Genomic DNA, 16158 nt, shown 5'->3' on the forward strand with positions numbered 1-16158 from the left:
CGCTCGCAAGCGGGTCGATGTTGCCCAAGTGCCCAGGCGGCTCCGTCGTGTGCATGCGCGAGACCCGAATAACGACGGCCAAGCTGTCGTTATGGGTCTCGCACCAAAGGGGGCATGCTGTCGATGGTGATTGACAGCACACCCCTTTGGTGGGCGTGCCGGGCCTTTGGCTCTGATAGAGCCAAAAACACTCCAGGGCTTGTGGCAGACGAGACCCTACCACAAGGTTTTCGTCATTTTGGCCACTCGCTATAGCTGTGGGTGGTCACCCACAGCTATGCGAGCGGCCAGGAGGCCGCTCCAAAAAGTAAGTGGGACGGCCCTGATTCAGAGCGAGCGCTCTGTCAGAGCGTCCGGCTCTGAATCAGGGCCTCTGTTTTATAGTGCAATCTATTGTATTGCTTGTTTGCCCCATGTTAAATGTCATTTCTTTTAATAAAAAAAGTTTGCACAAAAAATATATAAAATAATTCATAACTAGTTTAATATATTTATTTACACATACTGTAGAAATAATACTTTATTCAATGAATGAAGCCTTTTTCTATGATTTTCTTTTGTTCCTTTGACCAGTGAGAGTCGCCACAGATGATAAAATTTTAAAACCATGTGAATAACTGAATTAAAACTTTATTGTCATCATATAGTACAAAAAAACAAATGTATTGACAATGAAATACTATTTGTGACATTTTCTAGTTATATGAGTTAACATGTATGCCAATGGGGCAAATTGGCATGATTTAGATTAACTAAATTATAGTTATAAATTATAGTTATATAATTGGCATACAGCTTCAATAAAAAAGAAAAAGAAAATGAATGCAAATATGATACTCCATACTAAAATTGGCTTTAACATGTGGTGGTGTTGTTACAAAACATGCATTGTACTATGTTTTTTGGCGTGATTGTTTTTTTTAATTATATTAGTTCATTAAATTTAATTACAAACAGAGCTTTTTACATAATTTTTTGAATGTCCCTTTACATTGTATAAAAAAATAAACATTTTAAACACTTTTTATCAAACGTTAAGAAAAAATTTGCATACATTTACACCTTTTCTGCTACATTTTTCTGTTAAGACATTTTTCTAGTATAATCCCCAGACACTGTTAAGGCAAACAAAAGCTAAGTTTAGAGAGGCTTTAATGATGAGTCATAGCGTGAAAAAGACGCATATTATAACATGTGAAAGTAATAGGAAGGGTGATGGGAACATGAATAATGGAAAATAATCCAGCAATGTATATGTACTGTATAAAGGACTGTGGGCTACGAGATCCACCAAAGTAGTCTCATAGATATATTTACTAAGAATTGTGTCTGGCTGAGATTGAATAGTTTTAAGAGAATGAAATGTACATAAAGGGGTAAAGCATAAAAAGGAAAGCCATATTTTCCTGTTGTTACATTAAGGGACTGCTTTGGTGCTGGTTCTGCCTGGTTGTACTGCTAGACATGAATTTGCTCAGTAAGATGGCATTTTGTTTTTTTGCAAAGTAGCAATGTGATTTTCTGAGTCTCTGGATGATGAGTGGAATGGGTGAATAATGTCCTTCATGCCCACAGTAAATACCTAGCCGCAGTCATGTGCATGCCCATGTATATTAAACTGAGCCACAAGAGAAGTCTTCCAGACATTCCAATTGTGGCATCCCAGACATATTTATTTATGAATGATGGTCTAATGGGCATTAGAAAATAAACAAGAAACATTTAATAAAGGGGAGGTCCAATTATAAAAATACACAGTTGCCTATTGCCAGGACTTTCTCTGTTTTGTAACAGCAGGCAGAGAGGAGACACAAACCACAAAGGGCAATGTATCTGTACAACGCTATCACCCTAGGTCTAAAGAGCATTGCTCAACAGAAGACACAACCACACTATGGGCTCTATTTACTAACATTATTTTTACTAAAATAAAGTGAAAAAGGGTGTTTTCACACCCTTTTCACATTATATTAGTATCACCTAAAGTTACTAAAGGGCAATTGGAGTAGAATTCGTAAAAATCTACTCCAAGCCCTAATTATCACTTATTTTTAGTAAGCAGATCGCATTTCCCATAATTGTAAAGGGAAATGTGATCTGGCCAAAGTTACTAAAAATAAATTGTGAAAAAATACCAGGGAAAGCCCTGTGATAATAACGCCACCATCCAGAGTCTCCCCCGGTTACTGGACTCCTGCTCCGCTGTAACGGGCAGAGCAGAGCCCGGAGCCGGCCCCAGTGATCAGCTGTGTGGTCTAAGCAGACCACACGCTGATACACTGTAAAAAAAATAAAAAAAAAATAGGAAAAAAAATAAACTTACCAGAGTCCAGGGACCCGTGATGTCCTCCCTCTGGTCAGCTGGTCTCCCATGCTGCACTGGGGCCCGCGATCGCGGGGCTTTTCGGTGGGGGCGGGGCTTAGCGACGACCGGTGGGCGCATGCGCGGTCACTTGTCACGGTAATTTTTGCGAAAATACCGTGATAAGGTTGGGGAAGTTGATTCGCAGGGATAGAGCTTTATCGTAAGCTCTGTCCCTGCAAGGGATTTTTAATAAATCCTTGTGATATTGCCTGAATTCGCATTGGTAATATCACACTACAATCTGCATTCAAAATGCGGATTGTAGTAAATAGAGCCCTGTGTGATACATTCATCATGCAGTCATTAATGACCCCCTGAATATAATATTATATACATTATGGTCCTGGTTTGGAGGTGCCCATTAGTGCATCTGTTTCCTGAGTCACGGCTGTAAAAGTACTGGTGCACTTTCTGCGTCTCTGTAGTACGCTGTAACACCACAGGTGATTCTTGGCACGCCACCAACGGCGCACCATTGTGTGCACTACTGACACTTGCACTAGCCCTATGGCAGAACGCCTCTGAGAACGCAGCTGCTTTCACTGACTCGCCCGCGACACTCCCATAATGTGCACATGAGACAGACCCTCCCGATTTGGCCGGGAACCTCCCGAATATCGGGTGTCACTCTCGGCCCCCCGGAAAGTCAGGCAAGCCTCCCGGCGGCATTCGACCCTCCCGACCGCCCCCAGAGTAAAAATAAAAATCCCTGCAGTGGGGAGGGGGGCGGTGACGCGAATCGCGCTGAATCGTGTCATCATTGCCCCGCCCCCTGCTTCACAATGCCGTTAATTTCAGCATTGTGAAGAGGGGGCGGGCTACGATGATGCAATCATTGCCGGCCACGCCTCCCGCTGTAAGCAGACATTCAGCTCCCTCCCGGAAGCTCACAATGCTCCAAGGGGTCTCCAGAACTTTTCACACATGCGCAGTTGCAAATAATCAGCAGTGCTTTCAGATTTTGTGCGCCTCTAAATCAGGCCCCATATGTTTTAATAAATAATCAATGGGAAATTATTCTAGAATAGAAAACGCCCTGCCCATACTAGTATGGTAACGTATTACTTATTTTATGAGCACAAAAGAGATCATTTTAACCATTGAGGCCGCAGTTGGGAAATTTTATATACATTATTGTTGAAAACGATTGCTTCTTTTAATAGGGATAAACAGCTGTCTTTCCTCAACTTTTTTATAAATGGAAAACATGTTTTAACTCGCTAGCTATTAAATGAATATGGTCTTGTACAGGCAGGAATTTGGGTTTGGACAGAATTCTCTTTAGAAAGGAACAACACTGTATTAATTCACTTCATTAGCTTCTATTTGTTGGTGTACGATTTACTGCGGTTCTTTAAAAAAGGTTAGCGTGAATTTTGAAAGAATGCATATGACTATCAGGGGAACTGGATGTGGCATGGAATATTATGTACATTATATATTATAGATTTCTCTGCTTCGAAGCACCAGCTGTTTTAATCAGTATGAAAGACGATGTACTAAGCTCTGGAAAGTGATAAATTGGAAAGTGATAAACTACCAGCCAATCAGCTCCTAACTGTCATGTTACAGGCTGTGTTTGGAAAAATGACAGGAGCTGATTGGCTGGTAGTTTATCACTCTCCAATTTATCACTTTCCAGAGCTTAATACATCTTCACCAATATTGAAACAAGGCCTTAACTAGTTCGTTGTGGAGGAAAAAGATGGCAAATGAAGTAGAAGTAACCAGAGGCGGCTCCCACCTTTTTTTGTGTGGGGAGGGGCTGCCCGGGCTGCAGTCCACACCTCCTGTGTGCTGCGGTGGCTGTGCGCGGTCCTCCTTTTTCAATGCGCATGCGCGAGACAAAAAAAGCCACACAAAATGCGCATGCACAGAACACGGCATTGGCCAGGGGCTGCATCCATTGCAGCCCCAAGCAACCGAATAAAGTTGCCATAATAAAAGCAATTGGAAGCGCTAGTTTCTACTAATGGCAGTCCCAGGGGGGAGGAGACACCTCTCCCTCGGACTGCCTGTCTGACGTGTAGTGTGATTAGCAGAAACTGCTTCCAATAGGGAGTGGCGGATTTTACTGGGGGGGCTGCAGGCCCCAGTGGCGGTAAAATCCGCCACTGGGAGTAATTAATAATGCAGGTAAATGAGTGGTGGCAGCAGAGCCGGCCCTAGGCATAGACAAACTAAGCAAATGCCTAGGGGCACCCAAGTGCTGTGCAGTATAATGTAACATATGTATAATGTGTAAGTGCACAGTCCTGAAACTGTTCTCTAGAGGAGGGGATGGGCCCTCAGGCAGTGGGGCCCACCGGGGGACCCTGATCAGGGTTTACATGTGTGTATACGTAAGACAGAGAAAGAGAAAGTGCAGAAAAAGTGTACAGACAGCACAGAAAGAATGGGCCTAATTTGGAGTTACATGCAGGTCTGAATGCAGCCACATCTAGTGATTTGTAGCATATGGCGCATGTGTCGCGGGCTGTATAAGCATCTCTGCACACTTATGAGCAGTTCATAGTCATACGCATTTCAGTCTTTCTCTGTGACAGCTGAACTGGGCTATACTGGGTAGCAACTGGCTGGCAACGGAACATGCGCTCATAAAAGAACCGTTCTGTGGGTGTGTCATAGACATGTAGCCAGGATTATTACCTAAAATGTGTAAACTGTAGATGGCACCAAATCAGTTGCATTTCCTGCACCTACAGTTGCACGGGGTGGGTAAGTGCAGATATAGTAATGGCGGATGCTATTGCGGACTGAGGAATGGGTGCAATCACATGTCTACGGCTCAGAATACGGATGTATAGTCGCATTAGCATTCTTTTCTCTGCAGGTGGCCAGAATTGCATTTGCATTACGTGAGTTTCAGAGTCAGGCTATCTATGACAATGTGAGACTAAAGACCTGATACAGAGGTGGACGCAGTGCCGATGTTTGTGCAGTTGAGAGATGTTTTGCTACTGTGCGTCTTTGAAAAGTCAGAGAAACCCCAACTGCACATGTGCCGACCTAACTCTACGATAGAGGTTGCAGTTGTGTACAGAGGCCCTGATTCAGAGCCGGCCGGTCTGACAGAGCGCTCGCTCTGAATCAGGGCCGTCCTTCTTCATTTTTAGAGCGGCCTCCTGTCCGCTCGTATATGTGGTAGGGTCTCGTTGCCGCAAGCCCTGGAGTGCTTTCGGCTCTATCAGAGCCGAGAGCACTCCCACTGACATTACTTGTGATGTCAGTGGGGCCGCCCCCCATGGGAATGCCTCCGTCTGGGCAGCCACGCCCGCGGCATGCCCACCAAAGGGGGTGTGCTGTCACTCACCATCGACAGCACACCCCCTTTGTAGCGAGAACCGGAGCGACGGCTTGCCCGTCTCTATCCTCGTCTCGCGCATGCGCAATACGGAGCCGCTGACTATCAGAGCCAAAATCACTCCTGGGCTTGCGGCAGCGAGACCCTACCGCAGGGTCTCATCGCAAGCCCGATGGTCGCGATGGTCATGACCATCGCGACCATCTTTTTGGCCGCTCGCATAAGCTGTGGGTGGTTACCCACAGCAATGCGAGCGGCCAGGAGGCCACTCCAACAAGAGGTAGGAGGGCCCTGATTCAGAGCGAGCGCTCTTGTCAGAGCGTCCGGCTCTGAATCAGGCCCAGAATTCCATAATGGAGCAGGTTATTTCACAGTCGTGTGAAGTTCCGGTGATACAATAATCATACCGTGCTTTTGTCTTTGTGAAGACTGTAATTTCACAGTACTTTGCGGCTGACTTGGAGTACAATTGAGAGTGCAATGGTGATCCCAGGCTACGAACTCGGTCACAGCCCTGGGATCACAGATACAGCGAGGAGATATCTGTTTGACTGGGAGCTGAGACAGTGGTCCAGCACGCTGCCACCCCCCTACCCTCCTCCGGTGTCCGATCCGGCTCTCCCCTCACAGCAGGCGCCAGTGTCCGATCCGCTTGCCCCCCCCAGCCGGTGTCTGATCCGATGCTTACCCCTTTCACCCCCGTAGCTATCAGTATCTTAAAGATCCCTTTGCTGCACAAGCTGCCACGTAAACGGCAGCTAGTGCATGGTATCGGATACTGGGCCTGATTCAGAGCCAGGCTCTTTTTGCGCTCGCTCGTTCACAAAAAGGGGCCGGCTATTTAAATTGAGCGCTCGCTCTTTGCAGTCTGTTGACGCCTCTATGTCTGAGCGAGCGAACGAAACATGCGCTTGCTATTTTGTAAAGACGCCCCCTGGCCGCTCGCATCCTACGTCATCTCCGCTATTTATTAGATTAATCGAGTACATTGAAAGATGTCTGAACTGCTCGCCGTGCTTGTGGTAGGATTTTCCTACCGCAATCATGCGAACAGTTCAGGCTAAGAGACAACCAAGTGACGTGGCCGATGACGCTGTTTACTTAATTATGCACACCCTTAAAACGATCGTTTGGCACGCCTGCGTTCGGATCACCACTCCCCGTTTTCAAGCACCTTCCCCTGTTACCACCCACAAATGCCTCATCCTGTCACCCAAATTAGCAGGCACTCGCTATTTTGCGAGCGCTCGATTTCCGACCGCACTGACTGGTTGGCGCATGCGCATTACAACCCATACGCATGCGCAGATGTGCGAACATTGTTCGGAGCGAACGAACGGCCGCTTACGAGCGGCTCTGAATCAGGCCCCCTGTACGCCATCTCAGGGTGGTGTACAGTGTCACTAACAAGTTCCGAAAAAAATGCTTTTTAGGAAATTGATGAATTACACAATTTCCACATCCCCATGCGAAAGTATGGGCACTGTGGAAATTATCGGGGCTGAATTGTAACCAGGAGAAATCAGTGATATCTCCTGTGTTACACAGTTAATGAATAGCCCTGACCCTTAATTTTTACAAAAGTAGGGGAAAATTTTATTTTTCACCTCTTTAAGGGATGATGAACAGACCCCTAGGACTGCTAGTGTATGGAGTGTACACACCCACATGGTATTGGTATTGTTACAGGGCCTGATTCAGAGCTGGACGCTATTTGCGCTCGCTCGTTCAGAAAAAGGGGCCGGCTATTTAAATTGAGCGCTCGCTCTTTGCGGTCTGTTGACGCCTCTATGTCTGAGCGAGCTCGCATCATATGTCATCTCCGCTATTTATTTGATTAATCGAGTACATCGAAAGGCGTCAGAACTGCTCGCAGTGCTTGTGGTTGGATTTTCCTACCGCAATCATGCGAACAGTTCAGGCTAAGAAACAACCAAGTGACGTGGTCGATGACGCTGCTTTGTTAATTATGCACACCCTTAAAACGCCCGTTTTGACCGTTTGGCACGCCTGCGTTCGGATCACCACTCCCCGTTTTCAAGCACCTTCCCCTGTTACCACCCACAAATGCCTCATCCTGTCACTCAAATTAGCAGGCACTCGCTATTTTGCGAGCGCTCGATTTCGGACCGCAATGACTGGTTGGCGCATGTGCATTACGACCCATATGCATGCGCAGATGTGCGAACATCACTCGGAGCGAACGAGCGGCCGCTTACGAGCGGCTCTGAATCAGGCCCACAGTTCCTATGCTTATCACAATAGGCCCTTGATAATTTTCAGCCTTAGGGGTCAATTTATTAAGCAGAGTTAGGAGACAGAGTGAAAAGTGATAAGAAAGTGATAAGTTGCCAGCCAATCAGCTCCCAACTGTCATCTCACAGGCTGTGTTTGAAAAATGACAGTTGGGAGCTGATTGGCTGGCACCTTATCACAGACTTATCACTTTTCACTCTGTCTCCTAACACTGCTTAGTAAATAGACCCCATAGCCTCATGTGACCCTTAATCTGGCGCTATTGTGATAACAGCTCAGTGGGAAAGAGGCAGGTGGTGAAATGCTACAGAGAACAGCAATAGCACCAGGTGCATGGGTAGAATGATGGGCGACAATGGAGGTGTCTGCCGCCGGACGCCAGCACTGAAGGGGCACCTCCTCTATTGCCCACAATATATTCACTTAAGGCTGTAACTATGTACCCGGAGTGTACCGTCACGGCCATCCAATACATGGCAACTCTTCCCGGCACCTGAGAAGCCACCACACACTAGTGGAGAGCTCCATGTCAGACCATCAGCTGCCGCCTCCGTCTATCTATAGCCTGTCCCTGCTCTTTGATGTCGCTGCTCCTCAGCAGATTCTTATGTCAGAGTGACACGTTCGGTCCCTCCCCTCACCCACAACTCCCCGTCACACTCCTCCCTGGTGGCAGCCCTAGCCTCAGACCCATGCAGCAGTCCCGGTGCACCCCCTCACCCACAACTCCCCATCTCACTTCATACATCTATTCTCCGTGCGCTACTAGTTGCTTTACACATTACGTGTGAGTGCAGAGTGACTCGGTAGCGTTGAGCATCTTTCCGTGCAAATATTTCCCTTCAAATGCATCACAGCAATGCAAATAGGAGGCACAAGCAGCTTCAGCTGATTAAAATGATATGCGGTATGCCTATATTCTGTGTACGACTGCGGGTGTATCTGCATGCAAAATACTACATTACAATGTCAGCGGCTGTGGGGGGGGTCACCAAATTATAACTTGCCCGCTGGGCGTCTGGGATGAACTTACGCCACTGACCGGGTGAGAGTGTGTTTGGAAGAGAGAGGTAAGGGGAACTGAATAGTTTCATGTGCATCATGAGTCAGCAAATGGAGAAATGCAAATAAAGGTGGGGTGCAGATAAGATGTAGGGATAGAGGTTCTGGGAGCATAGAAAGGGTTTCTGAGGTGCTGGGCTTTGGAAATGAGGGCTAGGAGAAGGTTGTGTATTATGGTAACGTCACGATTAGCTGACGCCTGACATTTGAAAATGTAATTATGTGATTTTGTTGGAGTTCCTTCCATAACAGTGTGCATGTAGTGTTCATCCCTGTCACATTGACATTTTGCCATGCTCTCCCTAATTTGTATTTCCAGTATGAGTTTATTTTGTGGCTCAATTTAAGTATCTAGACAGGATTTAAAAAAACAGTTTTCAAGGGGAGACTTTTTTTTTTAAATTTGTCATGTATGCCATCAACCCTTCAGTAACACCACTGCCAACTAGAAGTATGTTCATTGCTGCCAATGACCCCAGCCTAATCCAGGAAGTTCCCCTATTTAAAAAATACGGTATCATTTTAAAATAATCATTAAATGTAATATATTTAATAAATTCCTTTATATATTTGAAACCACTCAAACTTTAAGGGGTTAAATTAATGCAGTCAGCAGACAGGCAGAACACCATGCAATTGAGATCCAAATAAATAGGCATGAAAATAGATTTCTCTTTAACTCAGGAAAGGTGACATCACGATCATTGGATTCAGATCCAAGCTGTATTAGCTATATTTAGTTTATTTCAGGCTTCCTGTCAGTCATAGCATGCCCAGGACAGGTTTATAGAGAAAAAATGGCTTATTTATGTGTTGTGCTTGCAGAAATTCTAGCAAATGAATTATAAAGAAACCCATAGGAACAGTTGCTACAGAACAATGAAAACACAGTATCAAGCTCACAGACATTCTGACAACCCCTGACAAAATCTAACCTCAGGCAGAAAATGATAAGCAGCAAACTTCAAATGGCTCGTCTCTGCACAGGCATACTGTAATATGCAATGCGATTAAACCATGCTGATTCACATAGTGCAAACATTAAAACATGAAAATTCACTATTTAATGCATATGAACTACATTGCGAAGCAGCAACTGATTGTAGAAGCAGAACCGTAACTAGATTTTTTGGTGTCCTGTGCCAGAGAGAGCATTGGCGCTCCCCCCCTCCTCCATTTTTTAAATAGGGACATAAGGTGCACCATAGCCTTATGGGGAAGGGCCAGGGAGGAGATAGGGGAGCTCCTGGGGCAGTCAGGAGATGCTGGGGATAAAAGAAGAGGAAGTTACAAGTGAGAATGATAATAAACAGGAAAACTGACAGGCCCGAACAGCGCCCCCTGCCCTGTGGTGCCCTGTGCCATGGCACTGGTCGCACCACCCTAGTTACGGCCCTGGGTACAAGAATGGAATATATTAAAGTATGTGCACTCAAAATGGATTGTAACTCCACAAAGCTAACAGGGCCCACTGTGATCCAACCACTTGGCCTGGAAACCGAACAGCTGGATCTGTCCATTTTGATTACTCATTTGTTTGGCTTTATTGGAAACAGATCCCGTCACTAATGCTGGGCATACACTAATCAATTATCTCTCAGATATCTGTCCAATCGACTGTCATTTTCTCCCATACATTACCAGGTTTTCATTCCAACCAGCCAGATTGGACAGATATCTGACAGATAATTCTATAGTGTATGCCCAGCATTAGCACTTGTAGTCAGCAAGGGATCTAATTTAGGGCCTTATGCTGGGTACACACGGAACGATATATTCAGCGAACGATATCACTGAACGATCGCCCTTGAAATTCCTGGTGTGCTGGATGAACGATATTGTTCATCCACACACGAAAGATTTTACCAACGATGAACGACCAACGATCGTTCTCCCATATAGAAAATTAACTATATCGTCCAGATTGGCCTGCATGCATGCCCGATGGACGATATTGTTATCGTTCAGTGGAGTGCACATCGTTGGTCGTTCATTGCATACAAACGGAACAATATGAATGATATATAGTTATCGTTCATATAATGATATATCATTCCGTTTTTATGCACCTTAATTCAGAGATGTCCATAAACCCGGTGTTTACTCACATTTTTTCTAGATCTGTGCATGCGCGGAAGTCACACTGCGCATGTGCAGATCTGGGGACGTCTCTCTCAGTGCCCCTAACGCTGCAGCATGATTGACATGCTGCTGGCATTTTGGGGGCAGAGTCAGGAGACGTTACAGAAAATGGGGGCCTTTCGGGCGTGCTGAGGCCAGTGGCTACATGAGTAACCTGAGGGTTACTAATGTTCAGTCTAGCACCCTGCACCTGTCACAACCCGTACAGTTCCTCTTTCCTGCCTGGTGTGTTGTGCTCTGCCCTGGTGTTTCTAGCGCACTCTGGTCTGTATCTCAGCAGTTTTTGTATCAGCTGAATGTGCTAGAAGCACCAGAGCAGACAGCGACACCCCAGGCAGGTAAGAGGAACTGCAGGGTTTGTGACTAGTTACTTACAGTAGATATCTGTTGGTCACACAACTGATCTAATGATGCGTCCTTGGGCTCAGCAGCGGATCACAGAAGCCGACAATGGGTGTCTTTTATTTCAAGATGCCTCCTGCGGCTTTGGAATATTTTAGCACAGCTGATGCGTCCGAAGGCGCAAAGTGCTAACTCATACTTACCTACTATCTGGCAGCCCCACACGGGGCTCGCCCCCGAACCGCCCACTTTCATGTGCAGGCACGGGGGGGGGGGGGGAGCGCAGGGGGCTGGCGGGCAATGCAGGGGACTTGCCTACTCCTGCGGTGTGCTGGGAGTAGCACCCGATTTTTGGGAGTCTCCCGACAGTCTCGGGAGAGTAGGCAAGTGCCTCCATCTCTGAATCAGGCCCTTAGATCCTATTATGTTTTACTCAGCTAATTTACTTACAGTGTGATTATAAGACACTCTGCTCTCAGAAGGGTATCACCGGACTAGTTTCTACTTGCACATGTTAATATTTCATATAGGTCAGGTAGACTCTGCAATTCTTCTAGTAGTTTGGCTGTACAGAATGATGGATTGGACACTTAGGCTGTCCATCATTACATCACTTACCAGCTTAGTATGAAGGATGCTGTGCTTGTCCCTGTACTCTCCTTCAATAAGAACACAAACGGCATCAATTAAATGGGCAACAGATCGAAAACAATAATAATAAAAAAACATATGATGCAACATTAACCCCTTATACTCTCTGGAGCTCTTGTAGAATAGGATGCATGTGTGTTTTACTTTCAATACTGCACATACATACAACAAAGACACTTGTGTCCATATGCAGATTAGGTCATATATTATGCTTACTTCCCTATGATTAACTTCTTAACCACTTAACTTCTGGTGCAAAATATGTTGCATCCGGACTACCCCCACTGATAGTAATATAAACTATTAGTTATGCTGCTCTCTATTTTCCTTCATTAATTGATATTTGCAAAAATCCAAACTACATATGGTTGTACCCCGGGGGATTAATGTAATCACTTTTGTATTGTACTAAATGTTCACCAATTGTTAAGCTGAATCAAACCCTGGAGTGAAGACCAAGTGAAGGGGGAGGCCAAGTGAAGGGGGAGGCCAGTCACTATAATTATATTGAATACAGAGAGATATAAGTGCGCTCCCCAATCAGTGTTTATATAAGGTTTAAAAACTAGCCGCTTCCACAGCAGGATCTGCTACCTGCTATAAGAATAGAAAAACATATAAATAGTGTGGAGCACTGGTTAAAAAAAACAAATAATGTTAAAAACAATATAGTTATTCACAAAACTGACAATATAACAGACAATGAAGCAGTTAAAATACAGATCCGGATACTAATACCCCTTTTCCACCTAAATTCCGGGTCTGACCCAGAGCTGGAACAAAGTTCCTATCCGGATCAGACCCGGAATTTTGCCCGGAATACCCCGAGTCGGCGCCGCTCACACTGGAGTCAGGTCTGCATAGACCCGGCTTTTCCGGAGTGAAAGTGGTTGCTTGGAGATGACGTCATCTGCAAGCACCACTGAAGCCGGACCAATCAGCCGGCTAGCAGCGCACTCCAGGTCATCGTGACCCGGGGTGCGCAGTTCTCACAGCAGGGTTTCACGGACTACGCCCATGTTAAACCCTGCTAGTTACCTGGGTTGGATTGCTGGGTCACTCGACCTGGCGATCCAACCCTCTCCCCTTTTACACCAGGTAGCTGCCCTGATTAACCCTTCAAAAACCCGGGTTTTAGTTCCAGTGTAAAAGGGGTATAAGTATGATCCAGTGCTGGGTTCTGATCAAGCTCTATATGGAGCTTCCAAAATCTTTACTTAAATAGAAAGTTCAAACAGGTATGTCCAATTGCTGACATATAAGGGTGGTAAACAATTATAAATTCCTCTGTAAACGCTTAGCCAGGGTGTCAACCCCAATGTATAATTGCAACCTTCAGTGTGCAAAAGATTGTAGATAGTGTTCCACTAAGTTTGTCAAGAAGTTCAAGCATGTGTAACACTGTAGATTGAGAGCCTGGAGTTATACTCACTAATAGTAATCTGGAGAAGATGTGCTCTCAATCGCTCGTCAGCGGGAGTGCAGGCAGACCTCTGTACTGGTTTGAACATTTGGTATAGTCCGGTGCGGTCACTCTAACAACGCTGGATATTTGCGGTGATGGTAGAACTGCCAATATCACTGGCACGGTGACACTGTGCACTCAATGTAGAGCGGTCTCTGGGCCTGATTCAGAGCCGGACGCTCTGACAAGAGCGCTCGCTCTGAATCAGGGCCCTCCTACCTAAAATTGGAGCGGCCTCCTGGCCGCTCGCATAGCTGTGGGTGACCACCCACAGCTTATGCGAGCGGCCAAAAAGATGGTCGCAATGGTCAAGACCATCGTGACCATCGGGCTTGCGACGAGACCCAGAGCCAAAAGCACTCCCACTGACATCACTAGTGATGTCAGTGGGGCCGGACCCAGACGGTTGGCGTTCCCATGAGAACGCCTCCGTCTGGGCAGCAACGTCCCCGGCACGCCCACCAAAGGGGGCGTGCTGTCACTCACCATCGACAGCATGCCCCCTTTGGTGCGAGACCCATAGCGACGGCTGGCCGTCGCTATGCAGGTCTTGCGCATGCGCACAACGGAGCTCCCTCCGTCGTGCACATGCACACTAGGGCACCATAGACCCGCTTGCAAGCGCTCAGCGCTCGCGAGCGTGTCTGAATCAGGCCCTCTGTCTGCATGGTGCCGGAGCACAACCACGTGCAGTAGCCAGGCTATTGAATATGCCTGGTGTTGAATTTGTAAATATACAACTACAACACAGAGGGAGGAATGGATAAGGGTGGGCTAGGAAAGGATGTTGGCCCAATCAATCAGAGGCATTCACTGGTGCACTGTTTTGACCTCTTTAGCTGTGTTGACTATCTGACCATCAATACAGACCAGAACACCTAATCTCACTCTTCAACCAAAGTGCTTGTGATGTTGCAGCAAGAATGAAGGCGGCACATGTAGTGTTGAATGTACATCTGTTTTAGTTGCATAATAAAATAAACATTTCCGTACTGTGGCTCTGATTCAGAGCTGGACGCTCTGACAGAGCGCTCACTCTGAATCAGGGCCGGGCTATTTTTTTTTTTGAATGGCCTCCTGGCCGCTCGCATAGCTGTGGGTGACCACCCACAGCTATAGCGAGTGGCCAGGAAGATGGTCGCGATGGTCAAGACCATCGGGATTGCGACGAGACCCTTGTGTTAGGGTCTCATTGCCGCAAGCCCCAGAGAGATTTCGGCTCTAACAGAGCAGAAATCTCTCCCACTGACATCACTCATGATGTCAGTGAGGCCGACCCCAGACAGAGGCGTTCACATGGGAACGCCTCCGTTTGGGCAGCCACTCCCCCGGCCTGCCCACCAAAGAGGGCGTGCTGTCACTCAACATCGACAGCACGCCCCCTTTGGTACGAGACCCGGAGCGACGGATTGCCTGTCGCTATCCGAGTCTCGCGCATGTGCACGACAGAGCCGGCTCTGTCGTATGCATGCGCTCTGGGCCACCATCGACCCGGTTGCGAGTGCTCAGCGCTTGCGACCGGGTCTGAATCAGGCCCTGTGCACACAGCCCATATGCAGATTTTCTCTCATCTTACAGTTAGAATTCTTTATGTTTGCAGAGGCAGAATGAGGGAAAGGAAAAAGCGTTCAAGCATAGGCAGTGTACAGTAGGGCGTGTTCATGTAATTGAAGTGGACATGGATGCAGATACCTAAACTAGGAGTGCTAGGGGGATGACCATCAACAGAACTAGATTGAAGACCCCTGAGCTAGATGCTGCTGATTGTAATTTGACCCCTCTAGCTGATAGTACTTCACCCTCTCCCTGCAAAGAACAAGTGGGGCTCATTATCCACATATACCTTAAAACTGCGGATGACAAGCCCCACTCATTATCCATAGCAAGGTGCCCACCACAATCTTTCCTCCCCAACGGCACTAATCATCAGTGTGGAGTTCTGAGCATTAGTGGGGCCGTCCTGGAGCAGATGCAAGTCAATGTCAATTTAAAGCAAAAAAAAATAAAGTATTTTTCGAAAAAGGGGGGAGGGACTTAAGTCCTTTCTTTCTCCAAATGCTGGCACCTAGACTGAATAGGGTAGTCCCCTCTTTCAAACAATGTACCCCCATAGACATAATTGCCTGGTGATCAGTATGATCATCAAGCAAAACCCCCTGTACTACATAAAATAGTACATCCCAGAGTCCAGGGATGGGAAATCCATTTTTAGAAAGAGGGGGTCCCCACTTGCAAATGATGGGTCCTCTTAGTTCTTATTATCAGTGATCACTTATGATCATTGAAAAATGTTACCCTCGCTACAGGAAATGTATGTTTAGGAGGAGAAGGTAGATGGAGGACCCAGGAGCAGCACAGGTTGGCACACAGAAGGATGAGGTAAGTGGAGGGGCTGAAATTGAGAAATTCGGGGCGGCGAGGCAGCGACGAGCGGATGCGATAAGAAGCCCATAGGATAACGTCAGAAAAACCTGGCATTACCCTCCGCACCGAATATAGGGCGGCCGGGGATTAGTACATTGAAAATGTGGTAAAAACCCCGGAAACTGTGTTTTTACCGCATTTTTCCTT

Source organism: Taudactylus pleione, unplaced genomic scaffold (assembly GCF_031769625.1).
Source record: "Taudactylus pleione unplaced genomic scaffold, aTauple2 ptg000336l, whole genome shotgun sequence".
Classification (NCBI taxonomy): Eukaryota; Metazoa; Chordata; class Amphibia; order Anura; family Myobatrachidae; genus Taudactylus; species Taudactylus pleione.